The 14,689-nt window shown below is 42.5% G+C and overlaps 1 protein-coding gene across 2 annotated transcripts in view; it reads left to right on the plus strand.

Annotated features, from left to right (window-relative positions):
- Positions 1-10,807: 10,807 nt before the first annotated feature.
- Positions 10,808-14,689, plus strand: part of LOC118424803 (zinc finger protein 665-like) — a 1,044,319-nt gene continuing 1,040,437 nt past the window's right edge. Inside the window, exon 1 of one of the 2 annotated variants that reach the window (XM_035833583.1) lies at positions 10,808-10,993. The gene's annotated coding sequence lies outside the window, so the exon portion shown is untranslated. The remainder of the gene's footprint in view (positions 10,994-14,689) is intronic. The other variant, XM_035833582.1, reaches the window with a different exon arrangement.

The following is a 14,689-nucleotide window of genomic DNA, read 5'->3' on the forward strand; positions in this document are numbered from 1 at the left end:
ATTGATACAATCATGTTAATTGAATATTTAGAATCTTTAAGCGACCTCAATTCTTACCGCCGGCGCCATTTTAATTATGTAATTTTCCTCCAGGCACCACACCCATACAGCAGACTGATTGGCAGGCACGTACAGACGCCGCTGCCAGTGAAACCGACAATGTGTATGCCAATGAAGAAGGTAGAACACTTTCAAGTTCACTTACAGTGTACTGTACTTATCTCAACTTTATACTTTTGCGTGTGGTTAATTTTGTAATTTTCTCCAGGTACCACACCCATGCAGCAGACTGATTGGCAGGCACGTGCCGACGCCGCTGCGAGTGAACCCAACCCAATACACGCGTCCGGAGAAGGTAGAATTTTTTTTCAAGCCCGCCCATAGAATAATGTTTTTGTCTCGCTTTGATACGTTTTACTGTATGAAGTGTAACTTATGTCACTTTCCTCCAGATACCACAAGTGTACCCATGCAGCAGCCGCAGACTGAGTGGCGGTCCATTGCCGACGCCGCTGCAAGCATACCCAACGCTTTGTACGTCTCAAGAGCAGGTAAAAGTTTGAACTCCTGCGGTCCGTGTCTTGCTGTGTCTGGTCACAGGCATCGCACGATTGCATTATTGAGAAAGTCATGCGGGTGTCGTATAAAATCCCATCGGGCTGCGGATTCGTCCCCCGTACGTGCCAGTTCGGGCGCCGCGCCTGCCCTGTTCAGCCTGAAAGTTTTAAGACTGTAACAAATTTGGACAAATCCCACGTTTGTGTTAAAAACTACAGTTTAGCTTTATAAAAAGTATACACTGTTTTCTAAGCTATTGTTTTGTAACAGACAGCACGTATACGGGAGGAGCAAGGCGCCGTGCTTTCTGTAGCTTCATCCACTCCCACCGCAGCTGCATCGCCGCCGGCATTGCCGTGCTGCTTAGCCTGGTCGCTGTGGGACTCTCCCCTCTGACGTTCATCAATAAAGAGGTAAACGCTCTTGTCGCTCGTTTAGTGTTGACTAAGTATATCACACAATAAATTTTTGCTTTGTTATCTTTTATTACGTCTTGTATTCTGAACTAAATGGTAGAATATACGATTATACGTTTGCAGGTGGTATCTGAACTGTCCACCACTGTTGACGTCTTGAAGCAAGACCGAGATGAAATGCGCCAACTATCCGCCACTGTTGACGCTTTGAGGCGTGACCAAGACAACATGTCCACCACTGTTGACGCCTTGAAGCGCGTTCAAGACCACATGCACCAACTGTCCGCCACTGTTGACGCCTTGAAGCGTGACCAAGACGACATGTCCACCACTGTTGACGCCTTGAAGCGTGACCAAGACGACATGTCCACCACTGTTGACGCCTTGAAACGCGGCCTGGACAAGGAGCGAAGCCGAATCGCCGCCTTGGAGCAGCGTCTTCACGAGATGCGTAAGACGCCAGGTACTAGTAAGTTGGGTTTTCCTTCTTATGTGTATTGCTTGTGATGGTGTATTGAACAATATCGTTTGTTTAGAAACTTGAAAACCTGTGGTATTATCATTATCCTATCAAACGATATAATTTTCCTTATCAATATTTCATGTGCAGGTGTTTTTTTTCATTAATGGATAAAGTACATCTTCTTTCTACCAACACATTTGATGTACTTACATCTCTTGTTACATGCCAGATGTCATGTTTGAACAATGTCATAGTGTTTTACTGTCTCGTTTTGGTTATTAGTTATGCTGGTATCAAAGGAAAGTACACAACCTAATGTGGAGATATTTTGATCTTGTGACGTAAATGTAATGATTTATTAGTGATGGAATTCTGGAACATCTTTAAGGTCACAAGTGTCTATTCCTTCGGTTCAGTTGACCAATGTTTTTTTCCAGCATCTTGTCCTGAAGGTTACGCAGTGTTCCGTGGAATCTGCTACAAGGCCTTCAATACTCCAAAGACCTTCAGCGATGCGGCCGCGGTCTGTGGTGAAGACGGCGGCACCCTCGCCATGCCCCGAGACGCTGGGACCAACGCCTTCCTGATCTCCTTGTACAAATCCGTGAGCGACGTTGGTGTCTTCTGGTTCGGCCTGCACGATCAGCGGGAAGAGGGAAGCTTTGAGTGGGTGGATGGTTCTGCACTTGGGACGTACAGTTTCTGGGGAGAGGGAGAACCAAACAACCTTAGTGGCAGCGAAAATTGTGTTCTTTACTACCCAATCAAATCAGACAAGTGGAACGACGATAGATGCAACCATCAGTATCGCTTCATATGCCAGGCTGTTCCAGGTGCTTATTGTAGCCGTATCATCTCCTGACCCCCCTCTAGTAAACATGGCACTTCCAAAGTAATGCACTAGACATTTTAGATAATTATTTCTCTTGTAACAAACACATCATTATATGGTTATGAACACATCATTCCGCATCTCGTCCCTGATAATGAATAACATGCGACTCGCTGTTTCACTACACATGCCAGGTTGTTCCAGGTACTTCTTATAACCCTCCCATTTCCTGACACCCTTCCATCTTTTAAACACGCCACAAGTATCCATCTGACTAAAGACGTTAGACCATCGATGCTCTTGTTATAAAGCATGTCAAAACACTTCATTCCTCATCTCATCCCTGATATGTCTATTAATGTTTTCCAGGACGTCCGGAAGGCGGAACTCTCACCACCACTGTCAGGCGACTCTCTGACCATCCGCAGTAAAACTGACCAGCAGAACGTGAAATCTGTAATTATAGCAACATACATGTAGGACATCAGCACATTGTTCTCTGAACCTGTTTAAAAGTCGAGTAGAAATTAACAAAAGAAATAGTGAATGTGCACCAAAGCAATGAATCACTTATTGTACAATGGTAGATGGGCCTTATTTTTCATATATGTAACGGATTTACATAATTTTTTCGCTTTTAGCCAGGAGTTTGTTTACATGAAACACGCTCAAAAGAAGGAAAAGCTTCTGGTTTGCCTGTTTCTTTCGCATTTCGTACTGAACAGACAAAACAAAGAAAATGTAAGCATAACTTCACTAATAGTAATAATATGTAAACTCTGTTGTTTCACAATAGGCAAGATTCCTTTTGTTGTAGTAAAAAGCAAAATGGCAGAAGTGGCCGCTTGTATTTATTAATGGAGGTTCCTTTGTAACAAGCCCGAACCAAGTTATAGAGATTTTAGCACGTCGTTTTCTGAACACGTTTAAGAGTTTGTCGAGTCGAAAACTAACAGAAGAAATGGTGAATGGGCATAAAAGCAATAGATCACGTACAGTGCTAGACACACTATAGCTTTCATGCAGAAAATGTACATTTCGCAAGATTTGCACATAGCCATTTTTAAACTTAGAAACTGGAAAGCTCCTAGTTTGGAAAAGACAGGACAAACAAAATGTAAGCACAACTTCAGTAATAGTAATGACACGTAATCTCTGCTGTTTCACAATAGGCAAACTTCCTTTTGTTGTAGTAAACGGACAAAAAAACACAATGCCAGAACTGCTGGTATTCATTGATTGAAGCTCCTTTGTATTATCTAAAACAAGCCTGAACCAAGTTATAGAGATTTTTTTGCTGTTCTCCAATGTTTGTAGACTGTGCTCATTTGAGCATGGACCACTGAAGAAGCCAGAGTGGCGAAACCGGTCTGTGTGACAGACTGAATAAAAGTTGTAAACGGGAACTCTGCGGCTCCGGCTGTCTTACTGAGGGGTGACTGCGGTGAGAAAGATGTCGGTTAGCGTGAGGATCAGTCCGCTCGGTACATTCTGGTTATCTAGGTCATCAACACTGACCATTAAAACCACACGAGGCACGAATGTGCGATGGTTATAATGTGTTTGTTGTTGAGCTGAGTGTGAGTTATGCTAGAAGGTATTTGCAATACGATAAGAATGTAAGTTGTGATAAAAGTTTTATATAGGTATATTATAGTACAGGACGTCTCGTACCCAAAACTGTATTCCACCTATGGGATATACATAGATGAATTAAATATCAGTTTTTATCAGAACCTTCTTTTTTTCTTGTACGGGTGCAGGGATCAATGAATCAAATATATATGATGCCTTTCCAAAGATAACTAAAACGGCAAAATGTCTTGAATGTTGTTTTTAACGTTCAATATGTTGCAAGCAAACAGAGAGGAAGATTCTGTCTGTATTTGACTGACTAAATGGGCGAAGAACCCGGAAAATATCAGACGATTGAAAAGATTGAAAATTGTTTTTCTCCTGTGGGTGCAGACATGAATGAATTAAACTAATCCAGAGCTTTTATTAAAACCTTTTTTTTCTCTCACACGGTTGCAGACATCAAGGAATTCAATATATCTGCTACTTTTCCAAAGATGATCAAAAAGGCAAAATGTCTTTGAACGCTGTTTTCAATCTTACAAAATGTTAAAAGCAAACAAAAAAGAGGATTACGTGTGTATTTGATTTGTCTGAGAAAACATACGCTGTTTTCAACACACTCAATATGATTTTATTTCATCTTTGGTTTCTAATTTCCTAATTTTTTACGTTGTGCTTAGGACCCCGCCTGAAGAAAATCTAAATCTATAGATGTATCCGTTACCGCAAAAATCGCATGTAGGTGTGTTGACTGGCAACATGTTGTGTGACGAATACGGAAAATATTAGACGAAGAAAAAAGAACGAAATTTGTTTTTCTCCTATGGGTGCGTACATGAATGAATTCAATGTATCCAGAGCTTTTAGCAGAACCTTTTCAAACAAAAGGCAGGATGTCTTTGAATGTTGTTGTCGATATCCCTCTTTCAATATGTAACAAACAAAGAAAGGACAAGATTATGAGTATATCTGATTTGTCTCCACCGAAAAAAAAACGTTGCCGTTTGCCAGCGACTCAATATTCAGTTCTTTCATCCTTGGTTCCCGATTTATTCATTTTTCACATTTTGTTTCGTACCACACCTGACGCAGGGCGTGTATTTTTGCTGTGCAGAAACCTGACAAGTCGCACCATGCCGGGAGGGCAACAGCAGTCCCAAACTGGTGACACAGGTAAACAGACGCCACCGGCCAAGTGCTGTTGTTCTTCAATAATCTATGTAATGACAAATTTAAGGTTTAACACTATCCGGTGCCTTACGTGGTGACACAGGTAGATATCATTTCCAAATAGCGTTTGGGCGAGGCAGGAAGCTCGAGATGCATCCTTATGACGGTATTCTTTCTATATATCCGTCGGCGATACTTAAATTTTGTGATTTTCCTCTAGGCACCACACCCATGCAGCAAGACCAAGGAGCTTCTTCAGGCACGTACGTACAAGCAGAGAGAGTGTACTACACAATCAAGGATGAAGATCTGCCGCCGTCTTTGCATGGAGTGGGGCGGCAGCAGGGTGGTTCCCGCGGGCGTGTCCGCCATGGCAACGGGGATGACAAGCCGCAAGAAGAGCAAGAAGCGTCTTCGCACACGTACGAAGAAGCTGATATGAAACGTCACGCAACGTACACGTCTGCAGGTAGCCGACGCTTATAACTTAAATTATCTACTTTGCAGTATCAACAAAGTAATGGCATTGTAGTTCGTATCTCATTGAAACAATAATTGACATGAAGTGAAAAATAAATTCAGTATCACCATAACACGAGGGATATTCTTTTACATTCGAATTCACTTCTTACAATATATGCTGCATGTACATGTTAATGTAGGGCCTCAACGTCTTAACCCTATCCAGACCGGGCTTTTTGGGATACCTGGGACCGGGGGGGGGGGCTCTTTTAACCCCTTCGTAATTTCAAAACGGCTTGGGTTACGATCACCAAATTTGGAGGGGATGTTGTACTAGTAAAGTTCTATATATTCTGTAAGTTTAGTATTGTTATGATGGAATATGACGTAATTATGACGTCATAATGTCATATTTTAGGCTAAAATCGTCTACATATGAAATTTCCGCTATACTTAAAGGTATTTAAGAAAACGATGACTCTAAAGGTTATCGTATTGGTGTCTAAGTCTGCCAAAACTTTTGTTGCCAATGACGACGACACTGACGCCAATATGACGTCAGAAAATGACGTCATTTGTCCGTCATCTTGGATTGACAAGCTTAATTTTTCTAGAATACGATTATTTCCACATATAACCCCAAAACCCAATGGAAGTGGACTAAAAAGGTTCAAGTGATTGTCGTTCGGCAGTTATCCGACGTCAAAGTTGGCGCGGGCACTTTTAGCCCAACCCCCCCCCCCCCCCAAACCCCCCTTCCCCGGTCGGGATAGGGTTAATTTCAGGGATGACGTCCCCGGGAGCCCCCAAAGTTAATCCCCCCTTGGGGGGGGGGGGGGGGAGGGGAGAAATGCATAAAAATGCTGCTAAACCACAGGACTAAACATCCAGATAATTCTTTCCCGGGCTTGCTTGGTTTGTCTTATGTTCACCTCCAGTAAGACTGTTCGAGACAATCATTGCTATTTCAGTCATATTTATAATGCCTTTCTGGTTCAAAGAAGGAAACAAGGGTGCTGTGTGCTAAGCATAAGCTGCCGGTAACCCCGGCTTCGCCTATTGAGTCAGTTAATTGAGCTTGCACAAGCAAGCTTGATGTTTCTGACGTATGCCGCCACAGTAAGCCTTGAGTCAGAGCCAGGAAGCGGTCCATGTGGCTTTGCACTGAGCAAACTCGTTGAAAAACATTTTCACTATGGAGCGCGGGCGTTTTGTGTCATGGACTTCCCAGCTTCGTCAAAGGTTCCCTATTTATTTCGCAACGAAGGCTCTTAATCCTGACTTGGTCCAATTTTGTTGATGTGACATTGAACTGATTTATTGTTTTTTTAAATCTTATTCAGTTGGCATGTGGACACCAACGTGATAATCTAAAACAGATATGTTTATTTCTAACAGACCGCACGTATCCGGGAGGAGCAAGTTGCCTCGGCGCTCTCTATAGCTTCATCTGCTCCCACCGCAGCTCCATGGCCGCCGGCACTGTCGTCCTGCTTAGTCTGGTTGCTGTAGGACTCGCTCCTCTGACGTTCATCAATAGAGAGGTAAACACTTTTACATCAAAGAATATTTTTCATACGATCTCTATGCTGTTTCTGTTGTTCTTTTCAAAGGGCTATCTAGTCAGAGCATGTTGCTGTTTTACCTTAACTATTTCTCAAATATGGTATTTGACGTTCGTCTTCAGGAAATAGCTCAACTGTCAACCACTGTTGACTCCTTGAAGCGCGGCCAAGACAATATGTCCACCACTGTTGACGCCTTGAAGCGCGGCCAAGACGACATGCACCAACAATCCACCGATGTTGACGCCGTGAAGCGCGACCAAGACGACATGCGCCAGCTGTCCACCACTGTTGACGCCTTGAAGCGCGACCAAGACGACATGCGCCAACTGTCCACCACTGTTGACGCCTTGAAGCGCGACCAAGACGACATGCGCCAGCTGTCCACTACTGTTGACGCCTTGAAGCGCGAACAAGACGACATGCGCCAGCTGTCCACCACTGTTGACGCCTTGAAGCGCGACCAAGACGACATGCGCCAACTGTTCTCCATCATTGACGCCTTGAAGCGCGACCAAGACGACATGTCCACCACTCTTGACGCCTTGAAGCGTGACCTGGACAGCGAGCGCAGCCGAACCGCCGCCTTGGAGCAGCGTCTTGACGCGATGAGTAATACAAAGTCACCAGGTAAGTAATTCAATACTGTCTATCGTAGAATATCGACCATAGCCTGGGTACATTCCTCCGGAGTAACCATGGGTAGGAAGCAAAGAGATTGAGCCATCGGTTACTACGGAGGATGGTACCAAGGCTACCATTCCTACGCCTCATCATTATCATCATCAGTCACTATGTTTTGCATTTATACTATAGTCTTTGGAAAGACCTATGCCTATAGGATAATTTGTGTTAAGTACATATTGTAACATTGTTTATACATTATTTACATCAATAATGTGCTTACATGTGTATATGTACATGTATGATTTGACATAGCGTTTTACCAACTTGCATTAGTTATTGGCTATTTCACAAAATGATGACCTTCTCGTGAAGTAAATGTAATAGTTTTTGCTGCGTTTTCATGTTACCTGGATATTCCTTCTTAGTCTGTTGATCATACAAAACGTTTTTTTCTAGCATCTTGTCCTAAAGGTTACGCAGTGTTCCGTCGAATCTGCTACAAGGCCTTCAACACACAGAAGACCTTCAGTGGAGCGGCCTCGGCCTGTGGTGAAGACGGCGGCACCCTCGCCATGCCCCGAGACGCTGAGACCGACGCCTTCCTGATCTTCTTGCGCAAGCCCGTGAGCGACGGGGAGACCTACTGGATCGGCCTGCACGATCAGCGCGAAGAGGGGAGCTTTGAGTGGGTGGATGGTTCTGCACTTGGGATGTACAACAACTGGGGTCCGGGAGAACCGAATAATTCGGGCGGCAAAGAAGATTGTATTTCTTACTTCACACATTGGACAGGCATATGGAACGACGCACGATGCGACTCGTCGCTTCACTACATCTGCCAGGTTTTTCCCAGGAACTTCTTATAACCGTCACATTTCCTAAAGCCCTTCCATGGCGTCAACGTGGACAGGTCAAGTATCCATCAGACTAAGTTCCTTTGTTACAAGCCTTAACCAAGACATGGGTATTTTCATGCTGGTCGTGTTTTCACCTACGTTAACACCTCACATGACCTCAAACAACCGGAAACGACCTCAAACGACCTCAAACAACCCCATACGACCTCAAACCACCTCAAACGACCTCAAACAACCTCATACGACCTCAAACAACCTCAAACAACCGCAAGCGACCTTAAACAACCTCAAACAACCTCATACGACCTTAAACAACCTCAAAGAACCTCATACGACCTCAAACGACCTCAAACAGCCTCAAACATCCTCAAACGACCCCAAACAGCTCTAATATGCAGTGTATATGGGGCAACAACTCTGTGTGGCGCTTTGGATACATTTCTTATTCATGTATGAATTAAAAAAAACGTAGCAAATCGTAATACTTTAACGTTATCTGGAGTTAGTCCGCCTATTACTAGATCGAAGCAATGTCTGACCGCCATATTGGTCTGTGTCTAGGAGTCTGCATGGAGAAGTTATCGATAACTTCTTTAGTCCACAGACGACAGTACGATAAAACTGTGGACGCTGTTGGCTCATAGATTACAGCATAGCACAATTCTGTCATTGTCAACTTATATTTCAATTTAATTCAATTCTATAATACTTGTATACTAAGTGTTTTTCAGCCTCAAATCTAGCAAAGCAAAGATCTTCAAGCAGTCACTAAAGATTACTTTATTGTTTTCAAAATAGACTTGGTTTTCTTTTCCTGAAATAGTTGAACTGTAATTTCCAACACCAAAATTGGACTCACCCAAAGTTTCGACTGCACAGCATCAGTCTTTGTCAAGGAATGAACAATCCACTGCTGTCGTTGCAGCAACCTATAATCCACTAGCACGTCACCGGAACGTACTGCGCCTGCGCGAACCCTGGTGGTTTGGGGCTTGGTTTGGTCAACGTTGCATTGAAATCCCGCTTGTTGCACAATATATGTTAGAGACATGGTTTCATGTAAAACGTACACGGAGTATTACCCTTATATACGCACACACTTTCTTAAATGCGACCCTTTAGTAAACCGGGCGTTTAGCAGCGTTTAGCATGTCTATACTTTTCGCGCAGGCGCAGTACGTTCCGGTGACGTGCTTAATCCACTGCTTACTGAGTCACGTGTTCTATCTGCATAACGTGACGTCACGACAGCAGTGGATTGTTCATTCCTTGACAAAGACAAATGATGTGCAGTCGAAAATTTGGGTGAGTCAAATTGTGATGTTGGAAATTACAATTCAACTATTTCAAGAATGACTTCTACCAACACAGGTGAACTTTCAAGTTGGTTTTCTTTTGTTGTAGTAAACGAGGAAAGAAGCACAAAGGTAGAGGTGCTGGTATCTATTGATGGGAGCTATTTGTTGTAACTCTTTAAAGTTGCAGCTAGTGTCCTACTCTAACTCAAAGTTTGTATACTGTTCCAGGCCTTGTACAAGTTATTATTATTAAAGAGATTTTCTCGCTGTTCTTCAAAGTTTGTATACTTTTACAGGCCTTGTACAAGTTATTATTAGTATCATAGATATTTTCTCGCTGTTCTCTGAAGTTTGTATAGTGTTACAGGTTATTATCATTAAAGAGATTTTTCGCTGTTCTCCAAAGTTTATGTACCGTTACAGGCCTTGTACAAGTTATTATTATCATAGAGAATTTCTCGCTGTTCTACAAAGTCTGTATACTGTTACAGGCCTTGTACAAGTTATTATTATTGTAGAGATCGATTTTTCCGCTGTTCTACAAAGTTTGTATATTGTGCTCATTTAAGCATGGACCACTGAAGCAGTCACATTCGTGAAACACTACACAGGTCCGTGTGAATAAAGTTCTCAACACGACTCTATATATGCGGCTCCGGCTGTTTTACTGAGGGGTGGCTGTGATAAGAAAGATGTCTGTTAGCGTGAGGATTAGTTCGCCCCATACATACTAGTTCTCCAACTCATATCAAGACTGACCATCAAAACAATACAAGGCATATAAAAGTTGCGGTGCTTGTCTCGTTCTCAGTGAAATGAACAAAATAGCAACTTTTCGGGTTAGAAAGTTCATTTTCACTCAAACCTACCTTAATCAATTGAGAGACAAAAATATCGTTGTGTCCAGGAAAACTACATGAGAAGACATTTTTACAGGCAGTTACTTGTTACCGTTCGCGCCTGGTCTTCCTACACAACCCTGTCAGGCGGACACACATCGACTAAACTGGGTAATCAGGGAATGCCCTCTTGGTGACCTGTAGAGCACGCTGCTTCCGGGTTACCGTCGAGGGACATCCGGTTGGAGGCTCAGACAGACAGACAAAGCGTCGGCGGTCTTTGTGGGGACGTTTCGGCGGTTTCGACGCAATAAAAGTGAACTTGAAGGTAGGGAGAATATTTTAGTATCACACAGAAACCATTTTGTGTTCTTAGATGCAACCAGAAGGGGTACAACTTGCGGTGGAGTCGACAGAATATTTATGTTTGGTAAAAACAAAATGGCGTCCTAACGTAACTGTAACTCGCACCTTTTCCTAATTTATATCAGTGAATTCATTCTATAGACTTGTTTACAATGGAAAAGCGTCGATTGGTCATGTTGGTAAACAACCGCTGTTTCTCAGATACAGTACTGCTGGCTGTCCTTGGTCCTTTTGTGGGTGGGGAGGGGGGCAGGGTCCCGGAAACTGGGGACGAGTCCATTTGTCCGGGGGGGGGGGTCTATACTGGCATGAGTCCTATAGACAACATGCCAAAAAAGCATCATCATGACATACGGATGGCATCATATAGGGATGGAGAGGAAGCATATTTGATTGGTCATTTGTGAAAAGAGGTCTGATTTGCATGATTTTCAAGCAGATGTTATGATCCAGCTCAGTCTCAGTGTTTTACTTTTACGTTTAGTATTAGTATGTCATTTTTCTTTTGATCATGCAATGAGGTTAAAAATCAACTACCATGTCAACAGCCTTGTCAAATCAAGCCGGCAGCCGGCTATTTTCCCCGCCTACTTAACATTTTTCAGCCACCTACTTTTGTTACAAAATCCCCCAGCAATTTGTCTTGATAAACCTCTGGCAGTTTTCTGATAGCTTACTGGGTCTTCGGGGATCTGAAAACTGTCATTTTGACAAATGTCCCACACGTGTATTAGGTTTTCTCTGTTGTTTACATTATCTGAGCTTGCAGCAGACACTGCCACCACACCTCCAAGGAGGCAGAGTTCTAATATCTGGACCTTTGAGTGCACACACCTAGCTCTGTGTGCCTGTGACTATTTTCTGGACTTTAACTAGAAACACAACATGCCTGATTGTGGATAGATTCTTTCACAAAATGGTAGAAGTTAATTCCAAGATGCAAACTCTAAAAGATATAAGCTGACAAGAAAAGTTGCCCAGAATACACCAAAAACCATGTTTAGGGGTCTAAATTTACAAATTTTTCCTGGGGGAGGCCCCCCAAACCCCCCCTACAGGAGGGGGGCAACCCCCCTCCCGTACCTACCCCCCGCTCGCCACTTCGTTGCTCGCTGCAAGCCGCTTCGCGGCTTGCCTGCTACTTTCAGATATTAGCCTACTACTTTAAAAGTTTCTGACAAGGCTGTCATGACCCAAGGTTAAAAATCAACCTCCTTGGATGATGGCAGCCACCTTACATGCAATTTGTGCGCCTTCTTGAAATTTTCCCCCTGACCTTAACGAGAGGTTTATAATATGAATATTGTACTGTTCAAAAGTTGTAGTCCCATCCTCACGCCTACATGGTGACTGAGGGACCAACGTTCGAGTTGCGCAGTCCAACACACTGTGCATACCCTCAGCCCAGGGCTCGAGATGCCACATGCAAGTTTGTGCTGCAACTGTTGATTATTTTCAGATGAGATATAGAGATGCAAGATGCAGAAAAGTCTGGAGCAGTTCAAGGGAGGGGTTCCTTAGAGAGAGCGACAATGCCCTGCCATGAGATATTGGGTTAATTAACTTACACCAAAAGAAATCTACTTGCACGATCTAAAGTAGTGGACTATTTAATTTAATTTAATAGTCCACTACTTTTCAATCGTGCAAGTAGATTTCTTTTGGTGTAAGTTAATTATACCTATATCTCATCTCAAGTTTTGCTATAAAACTTGCACCAGTGCAAGTTGTGCCAAAAATGTATTTTGAGTATTCTCCAAGCAGATTTGCGGTGGCATATAAGATAGTATCAAAGGAGTACAGCCAGCCAGAGGAGGTCAGCCGCCCACCGATAGGTGGCAATCTGCTGGGAATTAAATTATATTTAGAGCCCTGCTCAGCCTGAATATTGATTTATTTTCTAAACAATTCCTTTTATTCCTGAGCAAATTTTGATAATGAAAGTCTGCTTTTCTGCTAGGAAAAAAAAGCAACCTGTGGAATTTGCCATATTTTGACCTGTAGTCGACCCCTACATGGCGACTGGATTAACCAATCAGGACGCGTGAAATCCTATCGTCAATTTACATTTCTTACTGAAGCTAGTTTAAATGCTGGAGTTGACCTCCTGCTTTTTGAATCAAAACAAACCTGACAAATCCACCACTAGAAAAATAGGAGAAATTGGAGCTGTCCGAGGAGTATGGTTTGCCACTCGCAAATTCCGATGTTATCATAATCTGCCTATACTGTAAATGCATTTAAGTTCGCGGAGATTTGATTTTGCGGTAGAGGGAAAATGGATTTTTCACGGTGGTTTTAATTTCGCGGTAGCACCATGCACTGTAGTCTTACCGCTATGGAGGAGAAATGTTCGCAGTGGTTTTAAATTCGCGGTGAATCGGCCACCCAAAAAAACGGCAAACATTAAACCACCGCGAAAGTTTCTGCATTTACAGTATTTGTCCAATTGTTATTATTTTTCATGTGAACTTACCTGGATCCTGTCCTCTTGAGTTTGTACCATGACTGCCTCAAACTTTCTGTCCCACTCAGTGTTTGAGAGTCCGTGTTGTTACGAGTTATTTTCAACTTTTGTTGTTATATCATTCCTTATATGTATAATCTTACAACAAATATGATTTCACCTCATTTTATGTCATAAAAATGATAAAGCAGACTTTTTTTAGACAGACGGTGTGAAATCTTTGTCTGCTTGTTGTACAAGCAAATTTTCATCTGGTGGGAAAGAGATGGATCCTGGAGTGCGCTCCATTCCTTCCTTTATTGTGCATTCATGTACTTCCCTGGTTTGAGGACTAAGGTTTAGACTCCATTCCAGCTAGTGTTGTTATTCCTGGACATGCGTGACGGGATCCTATTTTTTTTATTGAACAAAACTCGACATCCATGTCGACCATGACTCATGTAGCCAAGTTTTGTGCTTTCCAGTTAATATTGCCTTTGTCAGATGTTTTAGTGACAAAGGCAAGGAATGGTACATAGAAGGAGTACTTAGTCTGGTATCCAGCCTTATTATGGCTTACGAGTCTCTTCTGTCTTCATTGCAGATATTTGCATAGAGAACAGAAGAGACTACTCTTAGGTCCCAAATAAATGTGCCAGGACGTTTATTTTTTTCAGCCGCAAAATCCACCCAGTACGTCCTTATTTTGGACGGTACGTTTATTATTTTATTGAAAATTGGACCAGGGACCCCTGAAATAATGAAAATGTGGGTTTTTCTAATCATATTCCCACTGCAGCTGTAGTTAAGGGATGTGTTGTTGGAGACTAACACGTTTTTATAAACATAACTAGCAGTTTTTACAGTTCCAAATTAAAGCATTAGGCCACACCAATTTGATTTTTTCATAAAAATTATGGAGGGAGAGGGCGAAATAAAAATGAAAATTGTAAAATGGTTGTGGTAAAGGTAAGGGCTAATCCAAAACATAGAGAATAAAAAGTTTTCAGCTTGAAAAAAGTACAATAACACTATTACTGTACTAGTACAGTAACAGCACCTGTTCGTTCAAAATTACTTAAGTAGTGTCAGTTCTAATGTTTGTCCCATTCTTCATGAATGGAAAATATAACTGCAAAAATAATACCCACATTTTAAGGAGCTTATAATATAAAGGCCAATTTGCTACACCAGAAAGTTGGTGAATGGTTT

The sequence above is a fragment of the Branchiostoma floridae genome, chromosome 10 (genome assembly GCF_000003815.2).
Source record: "Branchiostoma floridae strain S238N-H82 chromosome 10, Bfl_VNyyK, whole genome shotgun sequence".
Lineage (NCBI taxonomy): Eukaryota > Metazoa > Chordata > Leptocardii > Amphioxiformes > Branchiostomatidae > Branchiostoma > Branchiostoma floridae.